The 13,852-nt window shown below is 42.8% G+C and overlaps 1 protein-coding gene across 7 annotated transcripts in view; it reads right to left on the bottom strand.

Annotated features, from left to right (window-relative positions):
* The window catches only part of sulf2a (sulfatase 2a), a 45,330-nt gene extending 33,067 nt beyond the window's left edge, over positions 1–12,263 (bottom strand). For 4 of the 7 annotated variants that reach the window (XM_085776256.1, XM_085776261.1, XM_085776259.1 and 1 more), the window contains exon 1: positions 217–427. The gene's annotated coding sequence lies outside the window, so the exon portion shown is untranslated. Of the gene's footprint in view, positions 1–216; positions 671–12,246 lie in introns of those variants that run through there. The other 3 variants (XM_085776258.1, XM_085776257.1, XM_085776260.1) reach the window with 3 other exon arrangements.
* Between the last annotated feature and the right edge of the window lie 1,589 nt (positions 12,264–13,852).

Here is a 13,852-nt window from a genome sequence, read left to right as displayed (position 1 = left end):
GCATAAATCTCAGAGGCGAACAGAACGGATCAGAGCATTCAAGTGTAAACTAGGGCAAAGCTCCAGCACTGTTCCTTCTAGATACACTTACTCTGGAAGCAAGTCCTGCGGAGGAACAAGCAATCACACACTCAGGGGGTGTTACATGCTGTCATCTATCACAAACACATGCACACAAACACTAATTCACACATTCACACACACACACACACACACCTGTTCTGGTCAGTCCAGCAGCATCCAGTCCTGTCCGGTCCGTTCAGATGTGCCGGCGGAGTGAGGAGCTCGTCTCACCCCCCACACAGCCCGGTGCAGACAGCTCACTGTTATAGATGCACTGACAAGTGAAAGGAGGGAGGCGTGGTTTCACATGAGATAAATAAAAGAGGGAGGGAAAGAGGGAGGAGAGAGGCTCCCTCAATCTACAATTCAATTTTGCCCTCACTCCCTTTTTTTAAGCAGCGTTTCTGTCTTCCTCTTCTTTTTCCTCTCTTGTTTTTTAGGATATTCTTGCTGTTATTCTAGCGGTCCTTCCCCTTTTCCATCTTCCTCCCTGCGTGTTACTCCTCACTGGCTCTCTTCTCTCTGTTTCCATTAGTTTCAGTCTTTCTCCTCCTGTGTTGCTTCCTGCTTCTCTTTCTCCTTGTCACATTTTCCTCTGCCTCTTCCTCTTGCTTTCTCTAGGCTCATATTCATTGGTAGTAGTGTTTCTCTCTCTCTCTCGCTCTCTCTCTCTCTCTCTGTGTGTGTGTGTGACAGTGAAGCAGGGCAGCTCCGGCCATCTGTTGGAGCCTGTGAGCTTCACCTATTCACAGTCTCATAAAAGCAGAGGCACACAGAGGAGTGAGGGAGAAAGGAATGGGAGGGAATGAGGGATCAATCTTAATGCTGCAGGGGTGGGGAGGGAAGGCACAGCCTGGCACACACACACACCATATCTATCAGACTGGCACCTCTGAGGCGAGCTGGCGTGGGCACGCCTGCTCACTGGGTCCAGGCAGCACAGACAGGGGATTTGGCTCACAGTGCATGGGCACGCAGATAGAAACAGAAACCGCACACCCAAATCAATTTATACACAAGCCCACAAAAAAAGCATATACATATATATATATACACGCGCAGTTGTGCACACACAAACACACACCGATACACTTTCACACAAATCCACAAAACCAATTTCCTCTCTGACAAAACAAACAGGATCTATCAAGACAGATAATCCTACAAACTCAAAGAGACAAGGTATAGGGGACAGGGGACAAATCTACAAACTCACATACAAACGGAGCCTGTCCTGAATCCTTCCATCACAGCACAGCTAGGCTTTTTCCTGCCTGGTTTAAAACCAGGAATTTCTCCCGAGTGCCGGTGTCACTTCCTATCCATGACCAGGGGGGAGAGGTGCGGCGGAGGGCGCCGGCATCCATCACTGTCCGCTCCAGACGTCCCATGATGGATGCGCCTGTTTATCCCTCTCTGCAGGTTATTTAGATGCAGTCACAGCCAGAGAGAGATTAGTGATGGAAAACCTGTGTGCACCTACTCACCTCTCCTCCCCATCCCATCTAATCAATAACACTCTTATCTATTATCTGCATTTCAAGGTATTTCTCCATGGAAATGTGAAGCAAGCTGAGAAAAAGAGATTAATTGTCCATTCCCTCTCAGTGTTTTCAATTACAACACCTACAATGGATCATCTATCTGTCAAGCTTGGCACACTATGGTATTTGTGTCACTGCGAAGAGATGAAAACCATGCATGCTGCTCGGAGAAAATAAAAACAGCCTTTTTCTGGTCCCAGCTGTCCCTTGCAGATGTAAAACAAACTATTCAGAGCAGGGGATTTACACGGCATTTCAGGATCAAAAAATATTTCCTGCTTTAACTTCAGGTGCATTCAACACTAATCCTGGTTTTGTATATTAAAAAAAATGTTGTCATTTAAGCCAATTGGAACCATAAGCCCTTTGTACGAGTGGATTACTGTTCTAATACTATTCATAATCATCTTTAAACAAAATATACTGCTGGAAAATTATTTATTTCTCCGCTGTATGCATATCAGATGATGTCTGAGACTCTGGGACTGCTTACATAAAGGAGCCATCTAGCTGCTCTAACATGCTGGATTACAGACAATGCCCCAGAGACAGACATGTTTTTCCTGAGCGGTGCCGACATGCCAACACAGCAGCCCAGTGACACCACTTTAGCACATGGTTTATTCATGCTCCCAGTCTCTCTCCTGCTTGCTCTCACGCACACTTTAGGCTGTGTCATTCCTCTGACTTCTAATTAGGTTTAGATCAACAGATGTATCCTCCATCGCACTAGCGTTGGGTAAACACAAATTATTATGTAAACTATAGGTTGATATACATCTTTCAACACGGGCGGCTCAGGAGGAATTCCCACGGAAGAAGAAAAGTCACAAACAAACAAGGATGCATTAAAAAAAACTATATTAATGTCTGTGTGTTGGCAGAGAGAAATATCTACGCTTAAAACCCACAGGAAGGGGGTGCAGACGTGGACTTGCGGATGACCTTTGCATAATATTGCAGAGGCAGGTGCATAAATAAGAATGAGTGATTTCTATTCTGATAGCGCAGAGAGACAGCTACGCTCTATCCAGCTGGGATCTTGTCCTTGGCTGGGAGTGTGCTGTTACAAATGAATTTGTTCCTTTTCTGCACTGTGTGTGCCAGGCTGATAAAAATATCCCCTGTCAGCTGTGTGCGTGAAGAGGGGAGGACTCACTACAAATGAGGCAGACCCCCTCACTGTCTTCTCCTCCTCACCAGCTCTCTCTATCTCTGAGAGCACTCCTCCTCCTCCTATTATGCTCTTGGTTTGGGGCTAGTTGGTTCAAGGCTGACTTCCTCTCACAGCCGCCACCACCACCACCACCACCACCACCACCACTGCACAATGTGTGTGTGTGTGAGTGTGTGTGTGGATGTCAAGTGGGTCCGGTGAATAGAGACAGCTCTTCATCACCATGGCTACATTATGAAGAATGAAAAAAAATGAGACAGAGAGAGGAACTGGGGGCGAAAGAGAAGAGAGGAAGCCAGGAGCCGACGATGTGGGGACTCAAGGACACAGAACAGAGGATGAGAGAAGTCCTGTCGCGGGGGGAAACTATAGTCTCCTGAAAATAGCTCAGCTGGTACTGCAGGTAGAAACGTAAAAGGGTCGTCTCACCTCTGAGCAAGTGGTTGTGGAGTTAGGCAGCCACATTATAACTACCATTTATAGGCTCAAGGATGTTAGAAAGCTGGGTACTTAACTGGTGTGCACGAGTCATGGTCAAAATAAATGAAGCGTGGCAAATAATATGAAAAAAAGAGGAGCTTTTGCAAACCAACATTTCTTGCATTTTTAGGACACTGTTATTCAAATTTAAATAAATTATTTTGACTAGTAGCCTATACTGGATTTTTCAAGAGACCTGTTCAAAAACTTAACACATACACTTTGTTAAAGCTCACAAAAGAAAATGTGATTTTCTAGGATAATTAAATAACTCAGAAATTAATTTGGTATTTCTTCAAATAAACACCAGGCTGAACTTAGACCTAAGCTAGAGTTAGTTGATGTGTAGCCGACTGGACCACTGTCAGTTAATTAGTGTGAACTCTTGTGAATTATTGCCACTGTTCACATCACGTATTTTTTGTGACATTACAGTAACCTTAACCTTTGAACTTTGATGTCTGTGCTAAATTTTCAGACATTGCCTCAAGGCAATCCTGAAATATTGAGTTAATGAGCTTGAAACATAAACCTGTGCAGACAGACAGATGGAAGAACAACCTGAAAGCATGGCGTCCCCCCAGCTGTCATCAACATAAAAATGTGTATCGACTGAAATGTGGCTGTAGGAGGTATAGCCTATGTGTCTGAATAAATGAGAACTCAACAGAAATGTGGTGGAAAAATATGCATTAAAAAATCTTTCTGTGCCTTTTACAAAATCCACAAAAAAAAAATTCAATCATCCAGATTTTGGAAAGTATAAGAGAAGTAAAGAGACGATGGATGAGCATGGTGCAAACTACTGATAGCAGGTGCAGCCAGGATCATAAACCCAGCTGCCCTGTAGCAGGACTTCCCAACAGAACAGAGGAACAGTGTCGACCAGGATGTAATATTTTTCCTGTTGGCCTTTCACAAAGCGAAACATTCATGTCCAGTCCTTGAATGAAAAATTGAAGGCAGCTGAACTCGGTGTGTGCTCTGTGATGGATCAGAAGAAGACAAAAAAAAGAGGGGAAAAAAAAGAAAAAAGCAGAGCAGGAAATTGCTTGTGTATTGTGTATTGTGAATTGTGTCTGTGTCGATAGCAATTGCGAGTTTACCTCAGATCTCCCTGGATTCATTCATTTGACTGTGAATTTGCACCGCGCACGACATGGTGCACAGCCGCTTGGTCTGCACAGATGGAGTCAATGTTGCAGTTTACAATTGGGTCGTTCCCAATTAGCATCAGATGGGAGTCAATGGGGGTTTTCCCTTGTGCACGTTCTGTGAACCACTGACACCAGTGAGAAAAAGTCAGCTGATCACATGGTTCCCCACTGTGAGACATTTAATCGCTCCATTGTCACGTTGCTAAGCATTATTTAGAGCAACGTGGTATAAAAATAGCAGAACAAGAAGATCTGCTTCTGAGACTAAGAGCTGCACTTTCTTTGTGAAACTAGAAAAGTTTCACAACACGAGATGGTCTGCATGGAGACAAGACTCTCGCTATCAAATTCAACTGTTGGCGTTTAACTTCATGCTTACTGCTGGACAGCTGACACTCCTGCTTGGCAGTGAAGGTGAGTACAAGAAGAAAATGCTGTTTTAAATGCTAATGCTGACAAAGCTGATATAATTTGGGTTAGAAAGCAGAAACCCCTCAAGCCAATATGATCAATTTTTAATTTTTGGTCTCCATAATTTCAAACCTCCACAGTTTTGGCAGCGAAACATTTAATAACATTCAACAGAAATGAGATGCCAGCTCTTGTGTGGACCAAGACTCCTCTGTGAGGGAGTGGATGCATTTAAAGCAGATACTTATTCCAACATTCATCACGTCCTTCTGTTCTGTCCCTTACACTTCCCTTCAGCTCTGCTGCCTTGTATCTCAGGATAATAAACGCAAGAAGAAATCCTGCCTCTCAGACTCTCTCATTCCTGATGCAAATCCACTTGTCGAAGATGAGAGCGCTGACTTTAGACCTAAAGCCAGGCTGTTGACATATGGATGCAGACAGCTAATTGCAGGCTAAACCAGGTGGAAAGGGAAAGAAGAAGTCCTACATCATTATCGTCATCATCATCACTCTCTGCCAGGTTTGGAGGAGAGAAAGACGGAGAGGGGAGCAGTCAGGAGAACAGTTTGTACAGTACATACATGCAGGATGTGTGTAACATCCAGATTCTTCCTTGGGAACAGAAACAAAAAAAACGTGTGCATCCCTGACTATAAACACGTCCTCAGTGTGTGTGTGTGTGTGTGTGTTAAAATACAATTTCTGCACCCAGCAACACACACAAACATCGGAGGATTAAACATATGTCCAGGGGACAGCTTTCTTGGCTAATTACAAATGCAAATAGTTCATCAGTTGCATTCTGCAGCTGCGCTCGTTGCTGCTGGACCGTGTTTCCTCCAGCTCCCATGGTGCAGAGGGTCGTCAGAATGCCAGACATGGATCAGCTTCACACCCCAACATCATTACATCCCAGCAACGATGCACGCCACACATTGTCCTGTCAAATCTAATGCACTGTCTTTTCTTTAAATTTATCCTTCCTGTCACTGTCACATCACACGCTCCCACTGAAAATATAAATAGTTCATAAGTTATGAACGACCATCATTTTCCAGCAATTGGCTCCATATCCTGAGGTGACGTTGTAATTCATTCATTAGTGTGCCATGACTCTGAATGGTACAATTAAAAAGAATAGAGGCTTCAGCAAAGTTTCTTCTATTGCAGATTTCAAATTTAATTGCTAAGCTTTTGGTCATGGACGTTTTTCAGACTGAAGAATGTCTGAATAAAGCTATGACTAAAAGCTTTGCAATAAAACATAAAATCTCCAATAGAGTAAGTGTAAAAAAAAAAAAAAAAAAGGCTTTATGCTCTTTAATTGTACTGCAGACTGCAGAATATCCTCCGGCACCTTTCTGAGACAGTTCGCAGTGGGTGGACGTTTTTCTAGTATTTATATAAGAACTCTGGCCATAACAGGAAGCGATGAAGACGGATGTGCATACAGACACAGAGCTAAGGAAAAACTGCAATCACCAAAGCACAGTCGTATGCGGCCCGACAACCAGAAAAGTTGCAGGAAATATAGCCACAATCTTTCTTTTTCCTGAGTTACAACATGAAGTGATGGTCATTAAATGCAGAAATGATTTGCAGAAATTACGATGTGGGAGTGAAGTTGACCTCGACACTGGTGTATAAATTCATGAGTTATGGCCAAAAGCTTTTTTTTTGTGAGGGCACAGTGACTTTCAGTTGTAACTTTTGGCCACAAAAAATCCTCATCAGTTCATCCTTGAGTCCAAGTGAACATTTGTGCCTAATTTGAAGGAATTCCTTCAAGGCGTTACGAAGACATAATGTTCACGTGGGAGCAACAGACAGACGGACGACCTGAAAACAAACTGCCTCTGGCCATGGCTGTCGCCGGCACGAGGCATAATGAGAGGGACCAATATGGTGCCCCAGTTGCATATATATGTAGTAATTCCACGTCTTATCCAGCACGTTAAGGATGTAGTGCACCCGCACTGGAAAAATGCCAAATTCAGTACGACCTACTACTGCCACCATGCATACTGATAAGAAAGAGCTGCTGACAGTCGGAGTAAAGTGTGAACATCTAAACTGAGGGATGAGCTCTGGACTTATAACACTTACAATGGCTCTGTTCCATTGAAGTGTCCTAGCTATGTGGGATACTGAATGTAATACCAGAGGTGGAACTGAGGAGATGGTAACACAGCTATTCCCGACGTGTAGTTCACAAATCAAAATATCTGTGAAAACACAAACTTGTCACCAAGTTTTCATTTTTTAAAATGTTGTTCCCAAGCTGCAGCTTGACTGGCGTCCCACACGGCTTGTTCCTTGTTAGTACAAAACAGTATACTACAGTGATCTCACTGATTCTTGTGCACTGTTTCTGCCAAAACAGTGTGCTGTCAACATTAGTACATGCCGTATTAACACATAGTAATTAGAACTGGGACGCCCTGCCAGTCTCACTTAGGAGCCTGTGCTGTTTGATCCTCAGCCAGCAGGGGGAGGTGTACCCAGGTCTGGTAGGAATAAATGTTCCAACCATGCATCAAGACTGTGAAAAAGTAATGATCCATCACTTCAAGGCTGAAGAGATAGCTGCATTAATTTAGAGAGTTGATTAATATCTCAGTCTTATCACTGAAATAGTAATAGTGGAAACTGTGTGTGCCCACAGTGACGTGTTTCTGTTCCTTCAGGTATCTGACTTTGCTGAGTCTTTGTTTTTTTGAAGTCAGAGTTTGGCCTTGAAAACGGTTATCATAAGTGGAGCTGTTATACTTTTGAAAGAACGAAATTGAAATTGCGCCGTATCCCATCGTGAGAAGAATGTGACATTTTATGATGAACTCATTATTTGCTGAAAGAACTGAAACCACCTTGAAATGCTGTCGGTCTCTAATATAAAACAGACGTCCATTTTTCCTCTGTGTGTTTGAAAAAGAAGAAAATCTTCCACAGATTGCTTCAAAAAAGTTGATTCATCTTAACATGCCTGTTCATTCACTCACAGCAAAGGAAGCTATGGTGAAAAAAGAAGAAGAGCAGAATGGATCCTTCCCATCTGTCCATGTGCGGCAGCGTTGCAGAGGTTGGGGAACTGCTCGCAGACCGTGGGATCCACAGATCAAAGACTGGTCTCCCGTCGAGCTCCACGGTCCCAAGGAACACAAGCCGCTATGGGCCAGAGCCAGCATCACATTTCCAGCTAATTAACTAAAACCCCTTTGACGCCATGTTATTTGCATTCCTAATATACAGCACTCAGTGTAATATCTGCCACACATATTAAATAAGAAGCGCTTGTGGGTTTGTCTAACAAGGCACCCCAGTGTTTTTTGCACAAATACATTTGTAATCAATTTAAAACATTGTGAGGGCGGCAGCACAGAGGAGCTGAATTACTCCATAAAAGGGGTGAATTTTACAACTTAATTAAGTGATCATTTGCTTGAACTTGCTGGGTGCACATGCTGAACTTTTGGTTTGTTTATTTTAATCCTGATTGGCATGTGGTTCCCTGCATTGTGTCTATTGTAGCACACACACACACACATACACACAGCTGTGCTACACACTGAAAAGACACACACCTTGCCCCGGTGAAGTTTCAAGTGCCCCACGGTGCAGCCCTCCAATCTCAGCACTCAACTGTAGTGAGAAAAGGGCTTGAATTATAAATCAAGGGGCTTTAAACGGCTATGTAGATTAGCAAGCAGTCGTGTTTGGTGTCCTCAATAATTAATGACTTGTTTGTACCAGAGTGGACTTTGCTTCTTTTTTTTTGTATGGCTCTCCGTGTCTGCAAACAAACACTCGCTGACATGCAATCAGGAGCTGTCAGGGTGTGAGGAAGGCTCCTGAAGAGTGCGGTGTAGGAACTGACATCACGACTAAAAGGTCAACGCTGCAAGAGATCATTCTCATAGTGTGTGAATATGTGTTTATTTTTATACTTGAGAAAAAAAACTCGCAGAATAAAGATGTTTTGCTTGTCATCGTGTCTTCGTGAGGCTAATTCGGGCTGTGACCTCAGATTTGTGGTTTTAAATTAGCATTTGGGTCGGCCGTGGAGTTCAGAGGGGCCAGAGTTAGAACAGCTTTGCTGTGTGTGTAGATGTGATCATGTACCCTCTGGCAGAGACAAATGTTAATTAAGTTTCAGCACTCTCTCAGCATATGGATCGCTCCCAGCCAACAGGATCAGCAGCCAGCTACAGCAGAATGACACCTGTACGGCAGTCTGTCACAACACAGCAGCTTTCATTAGCTGCTTGTGTACAACCTGCTCAAGGCTGGGAATGTTTGCGATGGCAGAAGATGTAGTCACGGAGCCAAATCGATGTCTGTGTGAAAAGGAGAGCCATTTTTTGTCTTGGTCCGTGCAAAAACAAGCAAGACCGAGCGGCATCTTAACAGCAATATAGCAGGATCTCGAGTTCAACATCACAGGTTTATAAAAAAACGAGGCTATTGTTTCGCTATCGTGTCATAAAAAACGTATGATAGACCTCTGCTCCTTATCTCAGCCCTCTGGCCCTCTCTCGGGGGCTGCCCAGAAACAGCCCTGTAAGCAAACTGAAGACAAGTGGGAGGATGAAATAGCATCTCGCCTCCCCCCACACCCTCCCCGCTGAGAAGCAAAATGATGAATTGTGTAAAATTATTTGGCACCTCTTATTAAAAAAGTCAGAGATTAAGCCGGCGACGCGAAAGGCGAGAAAGAGCTGATGCAGACAGAGCAGAGGAGGGCCCATTAGAGAAAAGCTCCCTGTCTGTCTGTCTGTCTGTCTACCTGACTGTCTGGTTGTCCGGTTGGGTGACACCTCGTCCCTTAATGAGCTGTCTGATGTCAAACAGGAGAAATACCAACACAATAAATTATCAGGCTCATCGCTTCCTGTTTGCCTCCACTCAGACACGGCTGAATAATCTTTCTATCTGGCCCCTCGCAACCATCCAGAATGAGATTCTGTCAAATCACATTCTACAATCCTCGGGCCCATTTGCATAACTACATACGATGTTTCCAGCCAAACTGGTGACATGTTTTTCTGCAGTTAATTAGATTTTAGAATTAGTTTTCCAAAAAAGAAAAAAGAAAAAAAGAAAGGAGGGGAAAGAAAAAAGAAAAAAGAAAAACAAGATGATTTCTCCTCTGCTTGGTCTTCTATTCCCATTTGGAAGTGACAAGATAAAATTGTGTATAAGGGTAATTGCGTGGCAGTGTTGGAATTAGAGCTAGAGAGAGAAGGTATTTTTGCAGTTAAGGAGCTAATACTCTATTTCCAATTTCGGTCTGTTTAGCATGCAGGCTCTGAACTGTTCCCTCTGACATGGCAAACCTCATTAAGATAGAGCAAACTAATTCACTTGAGGACGAAAGCTAATTCTTCATATCTTTTTTTCCCTCTTCTTCTTAGAGATATAGAGACAAACTGAAATTAGGTCTTAGGGGTATACACACTTGAAGGTAGAGCTCTTTTCCCGGCTCTTATCATAACACATTTACTGTAGATTAAAGTGGAGAAAAGGGGGAGAGGACGTAACCTTAAGCTACCTTTGAACTGGTGCTGTCAGAAATAGAGAGGAGGCGCAGCCTTTGTATGGCGAGCCCACACTGGACAGAACTGTCAGGAGCTTGGACATCTGAGCTGCATGGGATCAGTCCACTCATGTGTCTATTCCTGCTGATAAAGCACAGCTAACCTTTTATGAAGCAGAGGAGGAGGAGGAGGAGGAGGAGGAGGAGGAGGACAGGATGGAGAGAAAGAGAGGGGAGGAAAAATAGGAGGAGAAAGTGCCGACGCTGGGGCTGCAATGGGCAGACATCCATTAACCAAGCACTCAGCATGGGATATGGCATTTACCGAGAACAGCCAAATGTCATGGCAATTAATCAGGGCTTTGAATGCCAGCTGTATCAATACCCCTTGTACATGGTCATCATAGGCACATAGAAGGAAACATACACACTCACACCCACCCCTCAAAACAGACCTACACTTCCCTCTGTTTTCACAACATTGTGTAGATAACAGTACTGTGGGTTGTGTCTAACCTTAATATTATTTCAATGTCTCAAACTAGGACGCACACAGAGCGACGGAGTGAACGCATCACTTACACAATCACAGAGTAAGGCCTGGGAGATGGCACACATTTTGCTCTGCAGGGAGTTGCAAATTGCTTTTGAATAACCAAGGTCTAATTGACAGGAAAAGAATGCGCTGTCACTTTGCTGGTGCGTGTGTCATTAACACATTTTTCATTTTGTACATGCTCCAAGGCATTATTGTTTTGTTGGCCTCAATCCCTCCCCGGTGCAGTGAATATGTTTTAAAATGGTTGTGAGCTGAATGTTGTTAGCTACACAACGCTCCCCGAGGGGAACAAAACACAAGAACAATTGGCTCATTAGAAGCAGAAACACTTCAAACCACAATATGGCTGAACACACTCAGAGGAGAGACAAAGTCAGCGAGTGAGGAGCACAGATGGATGGATAGGAGGGAGGTGGGGAGGGGGGCAAAGGCACCCCAACAGAGGAGAGGAAACCTTGTGTTCAACACACGGCGAGCTCAGGGTGCACAAAAGGAATCTAATGCTGAGATGAAGTGAATTTATAATAATCTTGCACATGAAGAGGCAGAGGAGCAATGTGTTACACTCAATTAGATGGCAATCAGATTGTAATTTGTACTTCTTACAGCGACGTGGTATGTTTATAGTGAGTTTACCATATGGGAGTATTACACATACTTTTTAAATTAAATCAAACATTAATAAAAATAAAAAAAAGAAACACTTGGAGTGTCTGCTTACACATTTCGAAATTACAATTATTATATCTGAAGGGGATTATAATATTTCTAAAGTTTAGACTTAGTACAACATTTATATTTTGTGATAACAGTACTGGTGCTTTCTCAATATGACAGTGTGACACCGACATAAAATACACAGAGAAGTCTTAAAATATAAATGTTGCATTTACTGTATCAAATCCTGATAGTGGAAATGGTAAAGTCAAGTACTACACTGCTATAGGCCTACATACAATTAGCATGTAGTTCGTACTGCACAGAATTGTATAATTAACAGCTGGGGTAATGTAAAGCAGTGTTAACAACTCAAGTGCAAAGAGCATGGGTTACATCACAGATTTTACATCCCTGGTCAGTAAAGTCAAGGGATCTATTGTTACTTCAACTGATTGTTTTTGGCTTGCACAGATTTAAATGTCAACTTCATTTCCTTTTAGAGACATAAACAGTTGTCATTGCAGAAAAGGATTATATGAAACCAAACTTAAGACTAAACAGCATATAAAGTAAGTGACAGCATTAAAAATGTACAAAATAAATAGAGAGATTGTTTTTTGCATTGTAAAATTGCTCTTGTTATTGAAGTACTCTCCTACCTTGTGGATGCATAACTCCCAGCAGCTCAGCTCAGTTCCTCTGCGGCCGCTGCATCAGACAGAGCGTCTACACCTCAGTGTTTGTCACAGGATGTCTATGAAAAAAGGGCATTGTGTAAAGCAGAGAGTGAATGACCTTATTGTAACACAGATGTCCCGGTTACATCAAACAACTGTCCAAGCCATACACCTGACCGGTGCTGTGTCTCTGTGTGGCTCAAACACAAACACACACATACACACATGCACACACACTGAGACACTGAGAAAGGATCAGAGAAACAGTGGGAGTATTTTATGACAGACACCAGTCTGTCCTCGTCTCTGGCTGGATGTTTTGAGGCAGACTGGAAGAAGAAGGAGGCTAAAAGAGCTCCTGGGGTCTCTAATGTTTTGTTCAGAGATTAGAGAAATATTTTCCAGGACATATCATCTATAATTCATTCAAGTCTATTGAATCGCCAAACACCACTCACATCCTATTAATATCAGATTCACTGAGCAACAGTCTGATGAAAGTGCTGCTGCATGCGTTGCACATCTGCAAACATGAACACTTCACTTCATTGTAAGTCAAAGTCAAGAAATCCCAAACTGTTCTGCTGTATCTTCCTCTTCCTCTGACTTTACCTTTGAAAATATTAGACCTAAGTCTTGAATATGAAGCTGCAGCACCACTTCTGGATTTGTTTTGTTTAGCTTGTCTTCTCTGTCTCTGGCTCATAGACTGTAAAAAAACAAAAAAAACAAACAAACCAAAAAACCCCAAAAAAACCCAAAAAACAGGCTATTCCGCCTCCATCATAAACCTAACACACCTGATGCTCTTCAAATCTTTAATAAACAGTAGGCCTCACACAAAACCACACACCTGTGCCATATATCCTTACCTGAGGTGTCAGTCAAAACCTCCTGCTGCTCGGATTTGTCCTGTTAGCGACATCTACCGATAGTTAACGATTGGTCAACTCCTATGTGTTAATAAAAGTGCATGGGTTAACGCCGAGTTTTCGTGAGTTTGATAACTTTCGACAAAAAAAAAAAAAAGAAGTCAAGAATTAGCTAGCTTATTTCATACACGAGGTTTAGCCACTAGCGCATTGATACGTGAGTTGTTGTTCGGTTACAGGTGCAACCTAGGTTAGTTTGGTCAATTATGTTTCACGACGACCAGTCAGTTTGTAGTCTACCGGGTTTTTTACATTTTAGCAGGTAATAATTTTACTTTACATTTGCATGTTACAGTCTTAGCCCAGTATCAGGATGTCAAATCAATGTCAGTCATAATTATACTTTAAGTTATAGGCCCCATTTCTGTTTCTCGTGCAGTGACGATCAAAATCAATGCGCGCAGTGACTGTCTAACTGTCTATGAAGGCTAACTTACCGTGAATATATTAATTTAGGCTATTATTAGAAGAACTGTGGTTGAAATCCTAATGTAAAAACAAAACAAACCAAAAAACTATTTATACATTTTACAGTGACCGGTTTGACACACAAGAGGGCGCCACCATCTTGGATTATTTTCTCAAATAGCTCCAGGACCGACCTGCACTAGATTAGGTTCACCTGAGAGGACACAGGGAAAATGTGAGTAGCCTAT

Source organism: Trachurus japonicus, chromosome 5, assembly GCF_045865225.1.
Source record: "Trachurus japonicus isolate A0001 chromosome 5, Traja_1.0".
NCBI classification, from domain to species: domain Eukaryota; kingdom Metazoa; phylum Chordata; class Actinopteri; order Carangiformes; family Carangidae; genus Trachurus; species Trachurus japonicus.
This window is presented reverse-complemented; position numbering and strand designations above follow the sequence as displayed.